Here is a 24,798-nt window from a genome sequence, read left to right as displayed (position 1 = left end):
GTAAAAAAATTAGAATAAATATTTTTGATTTTTTTTTTTGACAAAATAAATATTTTTGAAAAAGACTAAACTAAGAGCTACTTTATTTTTTTTTTAAAAAAAAAAAACTTTTTAAGTTCTAAAAATACAAATTTTGTCGTTAAGAATCTTAAACTGCATTGTAAAAAAAAAAATTATTAAAACATCTGTGTTAATATTATTTATTTTATATGCTCTTAGATTACTTAAACTTTTAAAAGAGAATAGTGCTGGAGGTTGAAGGAGGAAAAATTTCGTTTGTGGTATAGAGTCTTAGTTGCGAGGTATGGTGAAAAATAAGGGTGGATATGGTTTGGTTTTTGGAAAAAATCGAACCGAACCAAATCATTTCAACGGTTCAAAAAACTTAACTGAACCTTTGAGGTTTGCTAAGAATCAAACCAAATCAAATTTATAGTTCTATTAACCATTTTATTGCTGAAGCTTTGAGGTTTGCTAAGAACCAGACCAAACCAAATTTATAGTTCTATTAACCATTTTATTGCATATGAACCGAAACAAACAGAACATAAATCACTATTTTTTTTTTGAAGAAATAAATCACTATTTTGAAAATTGATTTTTTTTATCCTTCTGCAAACCGAATTGTTTTTTTTTTCTTCCTTTTTCATGAATTGGAATTGTGGTATAGTACAAGTGTTAAAAAAAATTTATCCTCTAGAAAAAATGTATTAAGGCTTTTTATTAGTTACATTTTTCATGAATTAAGAATTCAATCACAAAAGGATAAGAAAAATCATTTTTTGAGAAAGAAGACTTTAATTATGATTGGTGGGTGGTTTCTCTAAATAAATATCTTTCTACTTGATTTGGGTCTCGTATGTTTGGATTGTTTAATGCGACTTGAATGCTATAATTTTTCAACAAAACGAAGACTTTATTCACGAGAAAATTAAGCTCCAATCCTACAAGTGTCAAAAGGCAAATCGTCCTAATTTTACTTTTGATTATTGTATTTAGTTGCTTAATCCCCTTATATGTTTAGGAGTGCTTTAGTTTTAGTTTTAGTTTTCATTTTATATTATTTAGGGTACCTCTTCTGTGGCTTAACGCTTTGAATTTTTATGGTTTGCTGATGTAACAGTTAATTTTTATGGTTAAGAATTTTTGTTGATTAAACCTATATTTTTAAAAGATCCTGCCTTGTTAAGATATGTTACGATAAATTTATGGTTTTTTTTAGCAAACATGAGGATGAGGAATAAAATTATATCTAGTTGTTGCGAATCCGCAAGCGTACAGTTTTATCTAGTAGTAAAAGAATATTGTTCCATAAAGAGTTAAAGTAATTACCAATTTTATTTTTAATGATGATTAGCTGAAAAATTAGGTTTAAAAGTTCAATAGTTTCTTGGTTTTAAATTCATATTTTATAAAGAAGTCTTAGGATTGTGGTTAGATCTTAATGATAAATACTAAACAAAACCAAGTCTCTGTCTATATCTTATGTTAAATTCATTTCTAAAGACAAGATTCTCTTTTCGTGTTTCCTATCATAATACATCAATGTATCTCAATGATAATCAAACATATTCTCATGGTTCATTATTAGCGGCGAAGCTAGCAAATATTTTACGAGGGGGCCAAATTTAAGGAAAAAATATTTATTTTTGAGGAAAAAAATAAAATATTTTTAAAATCAACATATTAAATTTAAAGAGAAATTAAAATTTTAGTCCAATAAATTATAACTTTTTAGGTTTAGTCACTAAAAAAAATTATTTAATTTTTGTTGCAAATTTTTACAATAAAAAAAGAGTGATTTGAGTCATGCATTTAATTTCGATAACAACAAATTAAGGACTAAAATTAAACAAAATCTTAGGTACTTAACTTAAAAATTGTGAGTATTCTAGAGACTAAATCGAAATTTAATCCTAAACTTAACCGATATGTTAACAAAAAAATCAAAATAATTTCTACTTACATGAAATGTAAATTAAAGCAATAACAAAGAAAATAAAAGTTGACAAGCTATTTAGAAAAGTTGGGCACAAGGTGTTTCAAAAAGTGAATTTTATTCATAATTGATTCTATATTAAATAGACTAATAATATCTTTTTCAATGTAAACAAATAAGTTATTTAGAAACTCATTTTTTTTAACAAACTAAAATGATATGAAATAAACAACAATGAATCACCCCGCACAAGGTGTGCAAGGGTGAAATATTATCTGTTTAATTTGTTTCTGACTATTGTTTAGCAAATTTTATTCTTAAAAAGGTTCCCTATGTTTGTTGTTGGGACCAAAAGTGTCAAATTAATACAAGTAAAATTATCAATCATGTAGTAATTTTCTTGTTTATACTAATTTTCAACAAATAAATTTGTTTGGGGTAGCTAAATATTTTTTATTTGGGGTAGCTAAATATAAAAACATACCGACTCATTCATGAATAATAATTTTTTTGGGGTAGCCTTGGCTACCTCATACTAATGAAGGGCTACGCCCCTGTTCATTATTATTGAGACCCTTTAAGTACAAATCTTATTTTTTCTCAAGATTCACAAAACTATTCTCATGTTTTGTTCATCTTGTCTAATCTAATTTGTTCTAATATCAATCTTCACCTTTCAGTACTTCGATTGATATTTGTTATAAGGATTAAAAACTATGAGATTAGGTTATAAACGAATTGTAATACAATAGAGTCTAGACTTGGTTTAATTAGGATTAGATCATAAGACCATTCCAACAATCCCAAGACTAGACAAGTCTACTCACTCATGTCATTGTAGACAAAAGACATAAATTAAAAGACATAGAATAGTAAGACATGAAAATAAATTGATGAATGATAAATTTCAGAATTGTAAAAAACAAGAATGTAATGTGCAAAAATTTAGAACTAAAAGAACTTTGAACAAATGCAAGACTTTTGATTTCTCTGAAGTATGATTGCAAACATTCCAAGATGATTTCAACTCTCATAAGAGCCTAATATATAGCCTACAACCTTAGACAAGACATTAAACTCGGATTATATGGCAATAATGGGCAGTTTCCAAGAGTTTTCAACATTAAATTCTGACTGCATAACATGCACTGTCGTGCTGGCTTCAAAATGGCCAAGAATTGAACATCTAAAGAGGGGCACGGTCTGTGCGTGACTCTAGCACCTCCTGCGCATGACCAGGCCAACAGGAATGCACGACCGTACTAAGTGAAAATGGCGTTTTTCTTGACTTTTCTTGACTTCTTTGGCTCTTTATCCTTGACTTTGATCCAAATGCATTGTTCTTCATTGTTTTTATTCTAAAATCAAAACAAACACTTTGAAGTAAAGTAGCTCGAAAACAAGATTAAAAACACACTAATTTTTATTGTAATGAAGGCTAAAATACACCATAAACTACAACTTATCACTAATGTACGATAGTTAACTGCCGCTCTAGAAAAGGTAGTTAATTGTGGTTGACATGAACATTAACTATCAATTACAGAGAAAAAATGCACGACAAGAACACAAACATTGCACGTGAAACAACTAACAATTGAAAACAAATTAATTTATTAAATTAAATTCTACAACAACAACAAGAACATATGTTAAACATAATTCAAAAACGTGAAACAACGTAATAAAACACCCACATGATCATTGATCATGCAAACTAACTTCTTCATCTTGCATATCCATTGAAGCCTTGAGAACATGATTCTCACGTCATTGTCGTTTGTGAACTTCATCTGGGTGAACTGCACGTTTCCTTTTAAGTCGGTAGATGGACGACAAATTCAACACTATCCATACTCTTTGTGTCATTGAGATTGAGTCAACTGTTAATTTGGTTCAGTGATCCTTCAGGTCAGTCGGCATAACATCAACTCGAACCCTAAACAGATTAGATTTTTCTACGTTGTGGTAAACTACATCAAACTTGATGTTCATGTCTACTAAAAAAAGTGTTCATGATTTTGTGGTTATTTGTTTGAGTTTGGAAGGATTTTGCTTTGAGTTCAAAACTATAAGAAGACTAAACTGAAGAGTTAACATATTTATGGAAATAAAAAATATATTTAACCCAAAATCAAACGATGCCATAAATCCCGAAATTACTCTATATTTTTTTTTGTCCAACTCGTAAAAAAAAATATATTCGTTCCATTCCTTAAAAAAAATGTTAAACATGTTTTGGGTCCCTATAAAATTGTGACATTTTAAGTTTACTCCTTACTTAATTTTAACAGTTCTTTTAGTCTCTAATTTTTTTCCTGCAATCAGTATTAGTCCCTACTCAATTCAAATTTGTTTAATTTATGCTTAACCTCTTAAGTTTTTAAACAATTTTTTGCAGACATGTTTGTTGGAACAAAATGTGTTTAACAATGAACCTTAAAGAGTTTTGATGATAACAAGGTATTAAAAATTGTAAATTGGACTAGCTAATATTTGTTCAAGTGTACAAGACCATAGTTAAAAATGTACATCATATAAAGGTTCTGAAGAACAAAAAGAGAGCTATGGACTAAAGAAAAGGAAGCTTGAAAGCATCTGAAAAGAAGTGCATCTGAAGTCATAAGTGCTACTGAAGAATGGTGATGTCATCAGAAGCTGAAGATCATCAGAAGCTGAAGGTCATCAGAAGTTGAAGGTCAACAGAAGCGGATAGCCTTCAGAAGCGGATAGTCATCAGAAGCAGATAGTTCAGAAGCGACTTCATCAGAAGCTGAAGCTCATCAGAAGCTGATTATCACCACAAGCCGAAGATTCAAAGATCAACACTTCAAAAGCTGTCTATTGAATTCGAAAACACTGCAGAAGATTAGTGGATGGTTGCAACGGTCATTTTGGTGAAGATTTGAAGGCTTTGGAACCTTATCTTCAAAAAGCGTTGACATTGTACTTTGTACGAACTGTACAACCACCTTCTCCACTACTCTGTTTTGTGTCCATGCTACAGGACAAAAAAACAGCTCCAGAATAACAGCTTGCCTGCAAAGATGTTCCTTCACAATGGAAATGGATTTCAAATTGGTTCTTCATAGGACAACAACCAAATCAGGCAAAAGATCATTGGTGAAAGATCAAGCTTCAACAACGACTCTTTGATGTGTTGGCAATTTCCCAACGTCTCTTTCACACCTCTATATAAAGGAGTGAAGACTTAGAGATTTGGTAATGCTGAACGAAAGACTCGCAACATTTTTACAAGTGCCAAACCTCTGCTGAAATTGTTCTGCATTCACTTAGAATTTCTGTGTCTCAAAGTCTCATCTTAGAAATTCTTAAGTTACTGAGTCTGTATCTGATTTGTATTGTGAGCACCTCTGATTGTATATCAAGTGTTCAACCTTAAACAATTTTCTGTGTAATTTTGTTTAGTTAGAAGTCTCTTGCAGTTGTGCTTGAGCAGGGAAGTCTCCTGATTGTGTTCTTGAGCATAGGAAGACTCTTGCAAAGTGTGCTTGAGCAAAGGAAGTCTCTTGCAGGTGTGCTTGAGCAATTGTAATCAGATATTACTCTTAGTGAAATCTCCTTGGAAGTGCAAGGGGGACTGGACTACTTCCGGATTGTGGAAGGAACCAGTATAATTGCTTTGTGTCGTTCTTCTTCTCTCTCTCTGTTTTATTCCGCTGCGTTCAGATTCTGATTATCACTTCAGAAGCTGTTTCACTTAGCTTCTGATCAGTGTGTTCAGTTTTAGGAGAAACGAAGAATTTTTCAAAACACAATTCAACCCCCCTTCTTGTGTTTTTCTCACCTTCAATGTTAAGAACATTAATAAAGTACTTCCGCAAAAAATTATTGCAAAATTTGATTTTTACATCCAGATTTTGTTACTTTTATCTTTAAATTTTATCATTTAAAAAAATTCATATTTAATTTGTTTCATGTTAAAAAATTCTAAATTTTAGTAAACGAACCTTCCATAGTGTTTTGAACTTGTCTAAAAAATTCGTCCAAAAATTATAGAGTTTAAGAATAATTAAACAAACTTTGTTTTAGGAGAACTAAAATTACAGTTAATTTTTTTTACGGAGATTGAAAAAACTATTAAAATTAATTAAAGATTAGAAAAAATATATATGTGTGTATTCATTTCATTGTTAATCAATCACATTTTCTACTCACAGAACTCACCGAGTGAAAGTCGATTTCCCTTTTGACACGAAATATACAACTATACATTATACACACGGAATCTTTCTTTCAACATAAATTTACTTAAAAAGTCATTTTCATTAGAAAAATTTCACTAAAAAGCTTGAACACCAAACATAATTAAATCTAGACGGCACCGTTTGGAGTGTTATTGGGGCCACTCTAGGGATTGGTCCACTTAATTTTTTTTTGTTTTTGACATAAGTCCACTTGATATTTTAGAAGTTTACCATATTTTTCCTTTGGGTAGAACATATGGATTCTTTTCTTATTTCTAATGAACAATGCTTATGAGGTATAGTTTTTTTTCCTTAAGATAGAGTTTTTTTTTTCTTTCCTTTAATTAAAAAAATAATTTTAAATTTTTTAAATAGATGTTTTTTCTAAGATAAACATTAATATATTTATACTATATATAAAGAAAGTATACCATTTTGGGCTAACTTTTTATTTTTCTAACTTCGACAGATTACCATAAGAATGCTATTTTGTTGGTGTGTCATTCAAAAGGATAAGAATTTATGTTATATTTGTTATATTTTTTGAAAGATATGAGATTTGTAACACCCCGTTCTCCCAACAACGTAATATTAATATAATAAATCAGAGTAATCCACAAAACGAAGTGTCACACTGCTTTTCATAAATTCATAAGATAGAAAGTATTCCATTTATTCAACAACATGAAAATCTCTTTTATAATTGCAGTGGAAAAATTCTTTTTAAACATAATTCAACTTCAACAAGTACTTCAACAAGTTCTTGGCACAAAGGCCTCAACGAATAATATTGTCATCAACAACGAAAACAACATAATCTTTTATAAAATTGATACAAAACGAATGAAATAACAACAAAAGCTTATCCCATCCCGTTACGTATCAGAGCCTACGACACTTGAGCCAGGCAATCATACTAATCATCAGTACCTGCAAGTTACCCATACGAAGAGCAACATTTTCAAGCAGAAGGGGTGAGAATCACAATCAAATAATAATATATATATATAATTCATCAATTTAATGAAAACATCAACATCAACATGTCTGAAACAAACAACAACATTTCATTATCCACAATGACACCATCAACTCAACCGACACCGACAACTTCAACAATGCAACGACTACAACAACTAATGCAATATGCATGTGGTACCATTTTACGCGTGTTGAATGACAAGCATTCCAGGGCATGAGCCCTCAACAATTTGGATGGTTAAAGCATCCCAGGGCATAAGCCCTCAACAGGTGAATGATAAACATTCCAGGGCATAAGCCCTCAATAGGTCATGAGTATGCAAATGGACTCACTTTGTGTATAACAACATACAACTTAACAACCACTACGACAACATCAATTGTGCCTAATCATTTATGACACACTCCGCAACTTAGTCAACAACAACTCAACAACACCAAACAACGGAAATCAACAACATAACATATATATAAATCAATTACATTCATCTCAAAGTCCAAAACATCCTCCAAAAGCAATCAAGTTTGATCGATAGGACATAAGTCAAATACTCATAAAACACCTCAAATAAATCCCTAATACTTAAGTTTGAAGTTGGGAAACCAACCATAAGTTTTTGGACTAACTTGAGATTACTTATGCTAAGTTTTCTGAAGACCCACTTGGACTATTTTTATCATAACTCAAAATCTACAAATCTTTTCCACGCCAAACCAAGGTCATTATAAAGCTAACTTAATTATCTTCAACTTTCATGTTTACACCGAAAGCTAATTCGAAACAGAAACGGGTGAAAAAGTGAGTGTTTTCCAGTTTTTGCAGACAGAAAATCGTTGGCCGAATTTGACCATTCGGGGACCTATTTTTGTCAAACTAAAGCTGTAAAATCAGCTCAGAATTTGGGGCCCGATTTCAGCAGTTCGGGGCCCGATTTTGGACTTCACAGCTTATGGGAAAGACCAGATTTCACTCGAAAAACCCAATTTTTGATCACCAAAACCCCCAAATGATTTGCAACAATGTTCATAGGTTATATGAGTAACATATCAGTCAAAACAACATAGAAAACATGCATTCTCAACATAATTTATTTCATTATAGCAACCTAACATAACTTTCTATCCCTAAATCAAGAACATCACCATTTTCAATTAAATTTCAGAAATCATACAATATTATTAGAGAAAGATCATCCCACCCTTACCTTAATTGAAGATTCTACAGCAAAAATGGGTTCTCCCTCTTCTCCTAGCCTCTTCTAAGTTTTCTCCTCTTTCTCTCCAAAAGCCAAAGTTTTAACGTGAAAAAAGAATGTTTTGTCTGACTTCTATTACTGACTTTTCTATTCTCCTTCCAAAAGTGTAACTCCCTCTTCTAATTTCCCTTAACTCCTCTTAATTCACTTAATTCTAATTAAAACCCACTTAACTCCAAATAATTCTTATTCTTCCTATTTTAATAAATAATAACAATTATCATATAAATGCATACACCACACCACAAATCACATAAATAAAATAAAATAAAATAAAATACTTAAAATCAACCAACAAATAAATAAATAACAACTAGGGCGTTACAAGATTTGTTATATTGTTTTCTGTTACAATATTTGTTATATTGTTTGTATGAAAGTGCAAAATATTTACTATCTATACCTATAAATTTTATCACAATCAAATTAATTTCAAACAAAATTTCATAAAATCTATCGTTCATAATTTATAGCATTAACGCAATAGAAAGAGCGGACAGACATGTACTTCCGTGCCCGTCTAAATGCTAGTTATAACTCTCCACAACTTAAAGAATTTCGTCCTCGAAATATTACCTCAAGTAAACAAATCAGGATAAGACTCCATCATCTTACTCTCCAGTTCCCAAGTTAAACTTTCACTAGTTACTCCTCCCCAAACAACTTTCACTAGAGGTATCTCCTTGCCTCTCAACTTCTTCACCTTACGATCTACTATTCTCAACGGTAAAGTCTCCACCGTAAGGTTGTCTCTAACTTGCACATCATCTCTTGGAATAACATGCGAAGGATCCGCTACATACTTCCGAAGTTGCGACACATGAAACACATCATGCAAATTCGAAAGATGTGGTGGTAAACCAACTCTATAAGCCATCGTTCCAACTCTCTCAGATATCTGATAAGGACCAATAAACTTTGGAGTCAACTTCTTAGACTTCAATGCACGACCTACACCTGTCATAGGGGTAACTCTCAAGAACACATGGTCTCCTTCTTGAAACTCAAGGTCCTTTCTCCGCTTGTCATGGTAACTCTTTTGTCAACTCTGCGACGCTTTCATCTGTTCTCTTGTCAATTTGACCTTTTCCGTAGTTTGCTGAACTAACTCTGGTCCCAACACTACTCTTTCTCCCGACTCAAACCAACACAAAGGGGTTCTGCACCTCCGACCATACAAAGCTTCGAACGGTGCCATACCAATACTCGAATGGTAACTGTTGTTGTACGTGAACTCTATCAAAGGTAGATGACTATCCCAAGCTCCACCTTGCTCAAGTACACACACCCTCAACAAATCCTCTAACGATTGAATCGTTCTCTCCGACTGACCATCTGTTTGCGGATGATAAGCCGAACTCATCCTCAGTTTAGAACCCAACGCCTCTTGTAAACTCTTCCAAATCCTCGAAGTGAACCTCAGATCTCTATCCGACACAATGCTCGATAGAACACCATGCAACTTCACAATATTATGAATATAAATCTCCGCCAACTGTGCTACTGGATAACTAATATTGATAGGAATAAAGTGTGCTGACTTCGTCAACCTGTCAACAACAACCCAAATGGCATCATGCCCTCTTGGTGTATTCGGTAAACTCGTTACAAAGTCCATGGATATGCTATCCCACTTCCACTCTGGTACATCTAACGGTGTCAACAATCTCCCAGGCTTCTGATGTTCAACTTTAGATTTCTGACTAGTCAAACAATCATAAACAAATTGTGCAATATCACGCTTCAATCGAGACCACCAAAACAATTTCTTTAAGTCATGATACATCTTTGTCTCTCCCGGATGAATACTTAAGCTACTTCTGTGACTTTCCTCCAAAATCAACTTTTTCAACTCATCATTATCAGGAATGCAAACTCAGCCTCGAAATCTCAACACACCTTGATCATCCACTTGGAAATCACTATCTGCAGTCTGATTACTAGCAACCATCAACTCTACAAACTTAACATCAACTTTCTGCGCTTCCTTGATATGGTTCAAGAAATCATTATTGATTTTCAACATACCCAATTTGACACTCTGAGCAGGGCCGTCCCTGAGAATTCGGAGGCTCGGCTCTGGGAATGAAAAGAGGCCAGTGATAAAATCAAAACGTATTTTTTTTAAAAGAGCAATGCTCTATTTATATTTTTTAAAAGATAAATACAACGTGCCGTATATATGCGGTACACCCATAGGTGAAAATAACTACCGTATACATGAGGAATCCCCACCTAACACCAAAAGCAAGAGGAAAATTAAACATGCACAAAACAATCAAAAGTCATGCGCTGTTTGCACCCCCTTTATTGCAGGATAGTATACTACTGGATAGTATACTACTAGGTATAATTTTTTTTTTAGGCCCATCCTTGGGGGAGGCCCAGCTCGGTTGAGCTGTTTGCACCCCCTCAAGGCCGGCCCTGACTCTGAGGTGCCAACTCACAAACTAGACTCAAGTCTCTAAACTGCTCAAGCAACTCAAACTCTTTTATCATCAAAGCAGACATATGCAATGTCTTCCTACTCAATGCATCGACAACCACATTGGCTTTACCTGGATGATAATTCAAACTGAAATCATAGTCCTTCAACAACTCAAGCCACCTTCTCTGCCTCATATTCAATTCTTTTTGATCAAATAAATATTTCAAACTTTTATGATCACTAAACACCTCAAATCTGGAACCATACAAGTAATGTCTCCAAATTTTCAACACAAAAACTACAGCAGCCAACTCCAAATCATGCGTAGGATAATTTCGCTCATGGATTCCTAACTGCCTCGAAGCATAAACTACCACTTTACCATCTTGCATGAGCACACCTCCTAAGCCCAACTTGGACGCATCACAATAAACAACAAAAGGTTCATCTGGTTTCGGTAAAATTAAAATTGGAGCTGTCGTCAATCGTTGCTTCAACTCATTAGAATAAATTAGGATATCATCAATAAATACAACAACAAATTTATCCAGAAAAGCATGAAAAATCCTGTTCATATATTCCATAAACACACCAGGCGCATTAGTAACACCGAAAGGCATCACTTTATATTCATAGTGTCCATATCGTGTTCTAAAGGCCGTCTTCTGCATATCTTCATCCTTCACCTTAATCTGATGGTAACCTGACCTCAAATCAATCTTACTAAACACATGAGCACCCACTAGTTGATCCATCAAGTCATCCATTCTCGAAAGTGGATACCTATTTTTTATCGTCACCTTATTCAACTGACGGTAATCTATACACAACCTCATGCTACCATCCTTCTTTTTAACCAACAACACCGGCGCTCCCCAAGGTGAAACACTCGGTCTTACAAACTTCTTATCAAGTAAGTCTTCCAACTGTTTCTTCAACTCTGCCAACTCAACTGCTGACATACGGTAAGGAGCCATCGACACAAGCTTCGTACCCGAAACAAGGTCAATGAAAATTCGACCTCTCTTTCTGGTGGCACATCCGGAATCTCATCAGGAAAAACTTCTGGAAATTCGTTTACACCCGGTAACCTATCAATCACAACCTGATTCTCCACAGACAAATACGCCATCAAAGAAAACATTAAGTTCCCTTCATGTTCCAATTGCTTCAGCTGCTTAGTAGATAACAATTCTGCTCCACTCTCTTCTTCGGCAGAGAAAAAGTACACCGACTTACTAAAACAATTAATATGAACATGGTTATACTCCAACCAGTTCAAACCAAGGATCACATCCATACCCAACAACGGCAAACACACAAGATCAACCTCAAAATCTCTACCAAACATGGATATAGGGCAACTCCGACAAACAAGAGAAGTGGTTACTGAACCCTTAGTTGGAGTTTCAACAACCATTTCCCCATGCATACTTGACATAACTAAACCCAACTTATTTGCACAATCAACAACAATGAAACAATGTGTAGCACCAGCATCAATAATAGCAATTAAAGGAGTACCATTAAAGAAACAAGTACCTCTGATAAGTCGATCCTCATTAACCGTTTGTGTACTGGTCAATGCAAACACCTTTCCACTTGACTGAGCCTTCTTAGGCTTCTTGCACTGAGAATAAAGATGTCCTTCTTCATCACAATTGAAGCAAACGATGTCACCAAGCATGCACTCAGCTATTGTATACCCTTTCTTCCCACAACGGAAACACTTCTTCTCATCACGACCACATGCGTTACTCTTGTGGCCCTTTTCACCACACTTGTAACAAACTACCTCAGCAGGAACATCTCTTCCTTTGGGTCTCCTTTCCTCATGCATTCTCTGTTTTCCCTTATCAGCAGGAGCACTGTAAGGCTTCGGACGACTCTGCTATCCCTTACCTCTACGGTCACTCATCACTTTATAATGAGCTTTCGTATCCTCTTCATATATCCTGCAACTACTCACCAATTTAGAGAAATTCCTTATCTTTTGATAACCAATGACCCGCTTAATATCAGCACGCAGACCATTCTCAAACTTAATGCATTTGGAAAACTCAGCATTATCAGCGGTGTAATGTGGATAGAACTTAGCAAGCTCCACACATTTTGCAGCATATTCAGTCACCGACATATCTCCCTGCTTCAATTCAAGGAACTCAATCTCCTTCTTACCTCTGACATCCTTCGGAAAATACCTACTCAGGAATTCTCTCCTGAACACAGCCCACGTTACCTCAGCACCATCTTGCTCTAGGATAGGAAGCTCACCTACCCACCAATCATCTGCCTCCTCAGCCAACATATGGGTACCGAAGCGTACCTTCTGAGCCTCCCTGCATTGCATGAGTCGAAAAATTCTCTCAATCTCCTTGAGCCATTGCTGAGCTCCATCGGGGTCATACCTTCCTTTAAAGGTTGGTGGATGGTTCCTCAAGAATGTTTCCAACAATCTTACTCCGTCATTCGCACCAGCCCCAGCATTATTCTGCTGTCCCACCACTTGGGCCATTGCTTGCAAAGCAGCAGCTAGAGCGACATCATTCCTTCCAGCCATTTCAGAAATTCTACACAACAATAACAATCAGAACAATAAGGACAATACAAAATTGTCACACAACACTACTAGGCTCGACACGACTCTACTAATTGGTCGGACGGACCGACTTGCTCTGATACCAATTGTAACACCCTATTCTCCCAACAACGTAATATTAATATAATAAATCAGAGTAATCCACAAAACGAAGTGTCACACTGCTTTTCATAAATTCATAAGATAGAAGGTATTCCATTTATTCAACAACATGAAAATCTCTTTTATAATTGCAGCGGAAAAATTCTTTTTAAACATAATTCAACTTCAACAAGTACTTCAACAAGTTCTTGGCACAAAGGCCTCAACGAATAATATTGTCATCAACAACGAAAACAACATAATCTTTTATAAAATTGATACAAAACGAATGAAATAACAACAAAAGCGTATCCCATCCCGTTACGTATCAGAGCCTACGACACTTGAGTCAGGCAATCCTACTAATCATTAGTACCTGCAAGTTACTCATACGAAGAGCAACATTTTCAAGCAGAAGGGGTGATAATCACAATCAAATAATATATATATATATAATTCATCAATTTAATGAAAACATCAACATCAACATGTCTGAAACAAACAACATTTCATTATCCACAATGACACCAGCAACTCAACCGACACCGACAACTTCAACAATGCAACGACTACAACAACTAATGCAATATGCATGTGGTACCATTTTACGCGCGTTGAATGACAAGCATTCCAAGGCATGAGCCCTCAACAATTTGGATGGTTAAAGCATCCCAGGGCATAAGCCCTCAACAGGTGATTGGTAAACATTCCATGGCATAAGCCCTCAACAAGTCATGAGTATGCAAATGGACTCACTTTGTGTATAACAACATACAACTTAACAACCACTACGAAAACATCAATTGTGCCTAATCATTTATGACACACTCCGCAACTTAGTCAACAACAACTCAACAACACCAAACAACGGAAATCAACAACATAACATATATATAAATCAATTACATTCATCTCAAAGTCCAAAACATCCTCCACAAGCAATCAAGTTTGATCGATAGAACATAAGCCAAATACTCATAAAACACCTCAACTAAATCCCTAATACTTAAGTTTGAAGTTGGGAAACCAACCATAAGTTTTTGGACTAACTTGGGATTAGTTACGCTAAGTTTTCTTAAAGTTTTCTGAAGATCCACTTGGACTATTTTTATCATAACTCAAAATCTACAAATATTTTCCACGCCAAACCAAGACCATTATAAAGCTAACTTAATTATCTTCAACTTTCATGTTTACACCGAAAGCTAATTCAAAACAGAAACTGGTGAAAAAGTGAGTGTTTTCCAGTTTTTGCTGACAGAAAATCGGTGGCCGAATTTGACCATTCGGGGCCCGATTTTTGTCGAACTAAAGCTGGAAAATCAGCTCAGAATTCGGGGCCCGATTTCGGCAGTTCGGGGCCCGATTTTGGACTTCACAGCTTATGGGAAAGACTAGTTTTCACTCCAAAAACCCAATTTTTGATCACCCAAACCCCCAAATGATTTGCAACAATGTTTATAGGTTCTATGAGTAACATATCAGTCAAAACAACATAGAAAACATGCATTCTCAACATAATTTATTTCATTATAGCAACCTAACATAACTTTCTAACCCTAAATCAAGAACATCACCATTTTCAATTAAATTTCAGAAATCATACAATATTATTAGAGAAAGATCATCCCACCCTTACCTTAATTGAAGATTCTACAGCAAAAATGGGTTCTCCCTCTTCTCCTAGCCTCTTCTAAGTTTTCTCCTCTTTCTCTCCAAAAGCCAAAGTTTCAACATGAAAAAAAAATGTTTTGTCTAACTTCTATTACTGACTTTTCTATTCTCCTTCCAAAAGTGTAACTCCCTCTTCTAATTTCCCTTAACTCCTCTTAATTCACTTAATTCTAATTAAAACCAACTTAACTCCAAATAATTCTTATTCTTCCTATTTTAATAAATAATAACAATTATCATATAAATGAATACACCACACCACAAATCACATAAATAAAATAAAATAAAATAAAATACTTAAAATCAACCAACAAATAAATAAATAACAACTAGGGCGTTACAAGATTTGTTATATTGTTTTCTGTTACAATATTTGTTATATTGTTTGTATGAAAGTGCAAAATATTTACTATCTATACCTATAAATTTTATCAAAATCAAATTAATTTCAAACAAAATTTCATAAAATCTATCGTTCATAATTTATAGCATTAACGCAATAGAAAGAGCGGACAGACATGTACTTCCGTGCCCGTCTAAATGCTAGTTATAATAATGATGCTATAAAAAATGTGTTAATACCAAAACGATAGATATATACTTATTCGAAATAAACGATAGATATATACGAACCTTTCCCTCAAAAAAAAAAAGATATATACGAACCTTGATAACAAATAGTTTGTAGGGAGAATTAGTGGTATCTTGACTATGTGGGATTCAAGTATATTAAGAGCAGCGTATTCTTTTATCCTGAATAATGATTTATTTGTGTCGGGGATGTGTCTCAATATCTCGGGCATCTTACGATTTGGAAGGAAAAAAAGTTTTATGGAAGCAATTATAGGAAGGAGAGTATGTGGTCTGTTGGTGTCTTGACGATTAGAGCTTCCATAAAACTTTTCTTTCCTTTAAATGGGAGAAGGTTTACATGGTCAAGGCTGGATGGTCTTAAGTGGAAAATACTTGGGTGACATAATGTCACCGTGACATTAAATCTGGGCCACACAAATGTACTCATGGATGTGTTGTGTGGCCCAGATGCAAATGACAATGTGTGTTGTGTGACCCAGATTTAATGTCACGGTGACATTATGTCACCCAAGTGCTGTCCGTCTTAAGTGGACTTGAAATATTTCTGCTTTCTTAGCGGTGGTGCAATGTGTGGGAAAATTATTCCCACTAAACTCTAAATAAAGGTCTTTCTGATCATGTTTCAATTGTGTTGTGTGACATACAACATAAATTGGGGACCTCGCCCTTTTAGGATGCTAGTGATCTTGTTGATTACAAAGACTTTGTGAAAGAAAGTTGGTATGATTGTTGAGTTACAAGTTGGGGTGGTTATGTTTTGAAGGAAAAATTTAAAAGGTTGAAGTGTCGTCTTCATGATTGACACAACAAGTATAGTCAAAATATCAAAGAACAAATATCAAAGTCCAAATTTTCTTTACAAGCGTTGGTCATTAAAGGAGATGAGAAAGTTTATCTTTAGAGGATCAAGTTTACGTGAAAGAGTTGGTTTGCAAATTTTATTCTCTTTCTCTTATGAGTTTTTGTCTTCAATGAAAAGGGACGAGAGCATTATGGTTGAAAGAAGGGGATGCAAATACGAAGTTCTTTCATGGACTAGTTGATAACCACAAAAATGTTGTTATTACCTTTGATTTTCCCCCATAGTTTATGTATCTTTTGAGTGATTGTATGTCATAATTCTCCTATTCAGTGGCTATTTAAGATTTTATAAATTTATTTAGTTTTCATGTTATTTTTTCATTAGGAACAATTTATGCTTGCTAGTGTTTGATTGAATGGACAGGGTATGCGTTTTGTTATAAAAGAACAAAAAGTAGCAAAGCTGGAACAAAAGTTGCAGCTTCACAGATTACCATTACATATAAGACCATCTCCAATGACCCTATTGAAAGGGTGTTGAAGCTTGTTGAACCATTGGAGGAGAGGGTGTTGAAGATGAGGTGGAAGAGAGAGTAGATGAATGGATTCAACATGTTTAAACTCTGCCCCGCATGCCACGCGTTGCGTTTTGGTTGGCTCAAACGAGCGCGTGCATTACACGCGCCGACAGGGCGCGTCATGCGTCAGTGGACGCGGAGAGAGAATGTGGTGTGGATAAAGCTGGGACACGTGGCGCTACATGATTGGCTGCTTGAATTTTTATCTTCTTAATAATTTGGACTCAATTATTTCATTGCAAATAATTTTTTTATTTTTTTACTAAAATTCGTGATTTTTTTTCTCTACAAATAGAGACTTGGATCATTTGATTTGGATACAGAAACAAAAACCAAGTTTTTCACTCTCTTAATCTTATTATTTGTGTGTCGCGTGCTTAGTTTGTTGTATTGCATTTTAAGTTAAGAAAATAAAAATAAATTATTTTACTAAATTTTGTTTTTCCAAAAAAACTAAAAAAAATAAATTGTTAATTGTATTATTTAAATTTAATTATAATCGATAATTATGATTTTATGTAATTATAAAAACAAAAATTAATTAAGAATAAGAATAAGAAATAAAAAGTGGTGGGGTAGGGTGTTGAATGAAAACCATCGGAGATGTAAAAATTGAATGAGTATTGAATTAAGAGAAAGAAAATGATGTGGAGTGTTGGGAATTGAAAAAGTGGATGTTGAAGGTTGTTGAATGTAAAAAACCATTGTACATGGTCTAAGTGACAATGTACCCATGTGGGTCTATTAAGGATGATGACTTAGAGCTGAAGTTTATTGAGTCTTTAACGATTGTCAGTACAACGTAAGGATAAGGAATATGTTGATTCCCAATGGATAAGGACAAGAACAATTTGCATGGAAATTACAAAATGGCACAATAATGAAGGACAAGACTTGTACTATAAAAGGGCAACTCATGTGGTGTATATGGGGTATGAATTCTAATCTAAGTCAGCGGTCGTCAGTGGCGTTGCCAAACTATTAATTTTTAATTAATATTTATAATAATATGTATAAAAATAATACTTCATCTGTACCAAATTATAAGCCGCTTTAGAGGAAAAAATTGTCTTAAATTATAAATCGTTTTACCGTATCAATGAATTATTAATGTTATTTTTCATATTATACTCTTGATTATTAACCACTCTCTCTTCTTTCAATTATTTTCAATACCCATGCTTTTGTTTCTTCAATTCACTGAGATGGAGGATAATTTTAACGTAAAAAAAAAAAGGATAATTTAGGTAATGAAGTTGAACTATTAAATGAAATTAATATGAGTATAAGTAAACAAATTACTATTAAAAAAAAAAGTGCTTAGGGAATTTTTTAATTTTTTTTAATGGTAAGTGCTTATGGAATTTTTTTTTTTAGGGAAAGTGCTTATGGAATTAATGTTGATACGGAGTATAATATACATGTATAATATAAATAAATTCTGCTTATATATTTAACATGTTGTGTTCTCTGACGCATTGGTAAAGTCTCTAAATTTACCTTGAATTCCAATTCCAATAGCATAAATTAGTTGCCACCGTAAAAATGCACATGTGCAGCCAGCTCTTCAAATTATACTGGTGCAATAAGGGTTCAGGTATTGTTTTTCAGGGGGTTCACAATCATAAAATAGTAAATAATTGGTTAAGATTTAATATTTCAGAGGGTTCATGTGAACCTCCTCACTCTAAGCTGGCTCCGCCAGTGGCGGGCGGTCGTTAACTGCTGCTAACCCTAGCAACTTATTTAGATCTCAAACCCTACTGCTAATTCTAGCAACTTATTTAGATCTCAAACCCACTACCCTTCATCCATCTCACTTTGAAGACATGGTAGCTAGATTATAGAGTTGTTGGAGTCTTAGGAGTATTTTCTGTGCGTAATGCAAAAAGCTTATTCCTTTACATTTTGGATTGTCATCCTTCCTTTGTAACTCAACTCTAATTTATCAATTAACCAATGATTTTTTTATTCATATTGCATTCCATTTCATTTCCATGTTTAAGCTCATTATGAGCTAAACTAATTTTGTGGTTGAGACATGATGAGGTTGTGAATATGTTTGCATGAGTTTGCATGAGTTTGGTCATTACAAACTTAAGCTTATTTTAAACAAGTTGTGAAAACGCTAATCTTTGAAGTAAAACTTGATCAACTTTATTTTATTGTCAAGTTCCTTTAGATCAAAAGAGGATGGGAATGCAACTATTTGTTTAATATGAGATATGTTTTTAGTCTTGAGAGAGATAAATATGTTGAAAGGCTAATTTGAATGTTTACCTAGATTTCTTGTCATAGGAGTCTTAGCCTTTCTTTAAGAAAGAAATGGCTAAAAATTGAGTTTAATATTGTTTCATGGTTAACTTGGCAGTCATGAACTTCGAGAGATAGTACCCTTAAGTTAATTATGATGATTGTGTTGAAAACCCCTTTGACCACTTGTCTCCAAGAAGTTGTACAAAGTTGTAACTTTCCATTTCTTTACATACGTCATGTTCTTAGAAAATTGCTGTTGACACATTGCAAAAGGCTGTGGCACACATGTAAAATACGTTTTTGCCCCCTCGGCAGTTAACTGTCGAATTATGAAACCGACTGCAGTTAACTACCGAGAAAAACTTCGGCAGTTAACTACCGAGGAAAATTGAAAACTTCGACAGTTAACTGCCGAGGAATCCTCAAACCTTTTTTTTTTTTTTACAAAAACCATTAATTCTTTTTATTCTTTAAACTTAAATTTTCCTTAATTAAATTTAATTCTTTAATCCTTTTAAGGAATTAAACATAATTCTTTTCATGATTTCATTCATGTGATTTTGTTGCCATAAATGAAGAAATATGAATTTTGTTGCCATTAAATACACGATTCTTTTTATAAAGTTGTTGATTTCATTCATATGATTTTGTTGCCATAAATAAAAAAATATGAGATCATAGAATTACTTCATATTCAATCACTTTTATTAATTAAAAAAATGTTTTTTTTTGAAGAATAGAAAAGTGGTTTTATTTGTACAAAAAAAAAGGTATTATTGATAGAATAATTACAAATATAATTATTTGAAAGAGAGATGAATAATATCTGAAATATGATAATCTGTGAACAACAAAAAAATATCTTAAATATTATAATTAATTACTAATAATTACAAATATAATTATTCTATCATTTGTAACGTTTTTTGTTGTTGCATTTTTTATTGAATTATCATTTTAGGTCCATTAACTACCGAATATTATTCATCTCTCATATTTCTTCATTTATGGCAAGAAAATCACATGAATGAAATCATAAAAAAATTGTGTTTAATTCCTTAAAAGGATTAAAGAATTAAATTTAATTAAGGAAAATTTAGGTTTAAAGAATAAAAAAAATTAATGGTTTTTGTAAAAAAAAAAAAAAAAAGGGTTTGAGGATTCCTCGGCAGTTAACTGCCGAAGTTTTCAATTTAAGAATAAAAAAAATTAATGGTTTTTGTAAAAAAAAAAAAAAAAGGGTTTGAGGATTCCTCGGCAGTTAACTGCCGAAGTTTTCAATTTTCCTCGGTAGTTAACTGCCGAAGTTTTCCTCGGTAGTTAACTGCAGCCGGTTTCATAATTCGGCAGTTAACTGCCGAGGGGGCAAAAACGTATTTTACATGTGTGCCACAGCATTATGCAATGTGTCAACAACAATTTTCATGTTCTTAACCGTACTTTTATCTCTGAGATCTACAAGTACATTACAACTTAAATTTTACTTTTATTGTTAAATCATTGAATGATTTATTTTATTTTTGCACAAACAAGTTTTCTCGTTGAAAATCTCCATAAAGTAACATTGTCCTAATCCATGTGCGTTCAATCTTTTTATAATATAACTTGAGATATTGTATACTTGCACTAGTTTATGTGTTGTGAAATATACTATTTTAACACACATCATTGGTCAAAATCAGGAATAAGAATAATGTTATTCCAAGCTTATTTGTTAATAATGCAAGGGTGGAATAGGTGGAAGAAGATAAAAGTGAGGTCTTTCATAACTTTAAAAGGAATTTCAAGAAGAGAAATTTGTGTAGGCTGTAACGCCTTATTTCTATTAAAGCAATAAAACACGCGAATACAACAAATATTCAAGAAATAGACGCTACGTTTAACACAAATTCAAAACTCAACATGCATATATATAAATTATCTCAGCAGAGCGGAACAAAACATATAACTCCTCAAATACATGCCATGGTCAACATACACCAACATATAAATCCTCCAAGTCCTAAACACAGGGACAATAAAGTCAAATCAACAACAGACACAAGACACTAGCCTAATCAGAGCCTGTCCTAGACTAAGACTCGACATCGGAGAAAGCTCCCGCCATCCAAACATCCACCAAGCAAACTCACCAAGCAACTAATCCTGCACAGTGTCTACCCATCCATACAGACAGGTAGGCGGCAAAAATCACTGGGGGTAAGCATTACATTAATCATAATCAACAAATCACAATTTGATATAAATAATCCAATTAAATCTCAGATAGTTTGAATGAATGGTTAACATCGATAATTACATTCGTACAACAAACTCAATATTACAACTAGCACTTATCAAACATGTTCATCACCGACAAACAACATTCGCATACCACAACAAGACACCATGACAATATGCAATGCGCCTATACCGACACATATATGCATGTGGTACCGGATCTCCTCAAGGTCGTCACCCATGATGCAACAAAAACATCATATGTAAGAGTCCATCTCCTCTTACGATTCACCTATGTAAATTCCATCTCCTTTACTTTACGACATATGACTCAATATGATTATGATGCATGGCCATACAAGTAAAGACCCAATAATGCAAAAACTCAACAATTATATCACCAACAACAATGTAAAAGTCCATCTCCTTTTACATTAATCAACTCAGCAACAATTGCATTATCAAGTACTCACGTCCATACAATCAATCAAATCATATTTCAACTAAGAGTCATCATCCATTATCATCAACATACATCTACGTCAATTCACAATATACCTCCACATTCCATATACTTCATAATCAAGTAAAATGGCACAACACATCATTTCGTGATAAATACCATCAACCTTCAACAATCATCCACATATCCTCAATTAATCATATAAAATCATTCATGAAAGAATTATAAGGTAATTGGATTTAAAGAACCATTTTCGACAAGTTCGTCTCTCATGTTCTACATAAAAATATTTGAGACAAATAATTCAAAACCAAGCAATTAAGATCCAATGCCTCAACTAAGTATATCTCTAGGCCACATATAAGTGCAGTAGAGTATACTTGGGCGTTTCACCGGCCAAACACGACGAAATCATAAAAATCACAAAGTTCGTCTCACTTTAAGAAATTTTACATTTTCAAATCAAAACAAGTTAGGTCCACTACAATCACAGTTTAGGAACTATTAGACACCTTAAATGAACTCATAAAACAATAAATTGAAGTTAGGAAACAATCCACAAGGTTTGGGTCGGCTTAGGAATAGTTACACGGAAGTTTCGTAAAATTTACTAAGAGTATTTTCCTCATAACTTAAAAACCAAAAATCATTTCCATGCCAAACCAAAGCCTTTGGAAAGATAACAAGATTATCTAAAGCTTCCATGTTCACACCAAAAATCAAATCAAAATAGAAACGAGGGAAAAAGAAGTAAGGACACGAAACAGGGGGTGCTGCCCTGTGTAACTCGCCATTGCGAGTAACTTTACACGCGAAGCGAGTAGGCTCCAGGGAGCCCCTGCTGCTCGCGTCCAACTCGCCTCGCGAGTGAGGTGGCGAGTTGTGACAGTAAGCTCTCGGGAAAAACTCCATTTTCACCCCAAAACCCCAATTTTGACTTCCCAATGCCCAAATTTGATCCCAATGCTTGTCTAAACATTTCCAAACATAAAAAGACACTCAAAATCATGTAAAACTTGCATCAAAACATCCTTACAACAAAAATCATCATTTGACCCATTTTCATAAACTTCAAAAATAACAACACAAATTCATAGCAAACTCAATGATTATGATTACCCAAGGTTTCTAACATCAACAACATCACCTCACAACATCAACAACAAAAACCAATCATGAATTCATCACAATTCATCAACAACAATATCTCATATCATCAATTTTTGGGTAAAACACAAAGCATACATATGTACATGATTTAATCTTGCAATTTCATCAACAACCACTCAATTAACATTCAATTTACATACCCAAACATTGCATCACAACATAAGCACGAATTTCACCATTAATTTCACAAATAATCAATTATTCAAATAAGCGCTCATGTAGGAAATTAGGGTAGAAGTTACAACTAAGTGATTATGAGTAAAGACTAACCCCCTTACCTTAATTCTCCACAAACTCAAGCTAAGGCTTCACTTTAGCTCCCAAAGCTTGGATCTCTAGCTCTCCTCCTTCAAACCCTTTTTCTTCTCTTGTCTCTATCTCTGTCCAAATATGAAAATGTTGGAAAAAAAAAAAACCCTATTCCTCTGCTAACACTAGTGTTTAAATAGACTTTACTTAATTGGGCTCAACTCACAATCCTTAATGAGCCTAACCCATTTCTATTCTAACCCAAAATGTTACTACTCACTTAACGGTAAAATGTAATAACAACGGTCAACTACCGGTAACCAAATAATTACCACACTCTCTCTAGTAACTTAATAAAATACCCACTCTCACTAAACACTAAAAGTAATCCTCAGCAAAATTACAAAATTACCCCTACTCGTGAAATGACCAAAATACCCCTGAGTCTAAAACGACCAAAATACCCTTCTAACACCGAATTCTACGATCCCCAACCAAAAATACACACAGAGGCAAATAATCACATAAGAGCACATATTAACATACATAAAAGAATTAAATAAATAATAAAATAAATCTAGCGAAAAATCGGACTGTTACATAGGCCTTTACTACTTTCAATGCCTATACATAGTTTATCATAGGTAGATGGAGCTTGTTAACTCATCAATTTACCTTGGGAAAAACAATCAGTTTGGGATTGTGACAACTTTAAAAGAATTTTGTAAAATGCTTATAGAAGATTTCTTGAAGTTTTTAAATGATTTTGACGACAATGAAAAATTGGTGTGTGGATTAAATAGTACTTTTATAGCTCTGATTAAAAAAAAATCCCAATCTTTATCAAATTCTAGACCTATATCTTTACTTTGTTGTGTGTATAATATTCTTTCAAAATGTTTGTCCAACATATTAAAAGTTCTTATTGGCAAGGTGGTGTCGGAAACTCAATCTTACAAGGCTCTTGATTGTGAATGAGGTTGTAGGCAATGCTAAGAAGAAGAAAAGAGAGTTAATTATGTTTAAAGTTGATTTTGGAAAAAACTTATAATTTGTTGATTGGTCTTACCTTGACTTTACTATGAGAATGATGAATTTTCCATCTAAATGGAGGTGTTGGATGTCTGAATAGTTAAGTACAACCACATCACCTGTTCTTGCTAATCGCGGCCCGAGTGACAATTTTTTTATGGGATCCTTTTTCCCCTTTTATGTTCCTCCTTTCAGCTAAAGGGTTTAAATCTTATTTTCGTAGGTGATCAGGTTGGAAAAGTTTTGTGGATTTTAAGTGGGAAAGGGAG

At 33.7% G+C, this 24,798-nt stretch overlaps 1 long non-coding RNA gene and 1 pseudogene across 1 annotated transcript; both read right to left on the bottom strand.

Annotated features, from left to right (window-relative positions):
* Positions 1–6,913: 6,913 nt before the first annotated feature.
* Positions 6,914–8,710, bottom strand: LOC146921331 (uncharacterized). Its single transcript, XR_015010768.1, has 2 exons — positions 8,334–8,710; positions 6,914–7,077 (listed from the first exon to the last, which is right to left on the bottom strand). It is a non-coding gene; the product is annotated as an uncharacterized LOC146921331 (long non-coding RNA).
* Positions 8,711–8,781: 71 nt separating this feature from the next.
* On the bottom strand, positions 8,782–13,372 carry LOC146921330 (uncharacterized; annotated as a pseudogene).
* Positions 13,373–24,798: the final 11,426 nt, after the last annotated feature.

Source organism: Medicago sativa, chromosome 5 (genome assembly GCF_051527215.1).
Source record: "Medicago sativa cultivar Bolivia chromosome 5, Bolivia_mono, whole genome shotgun sequence".
Classification (NCBI taxonomy): Eukaryota; Viridiplantae; Streptophyta; class Magnoliopsida; order Fabales; family Fabaceae; genus Medicago; species Medicago sativa.
Note: the sequence above shows the minus strand (reverse complement) of the source record. Positions and strands in the feature narration are given on the sequence as shown.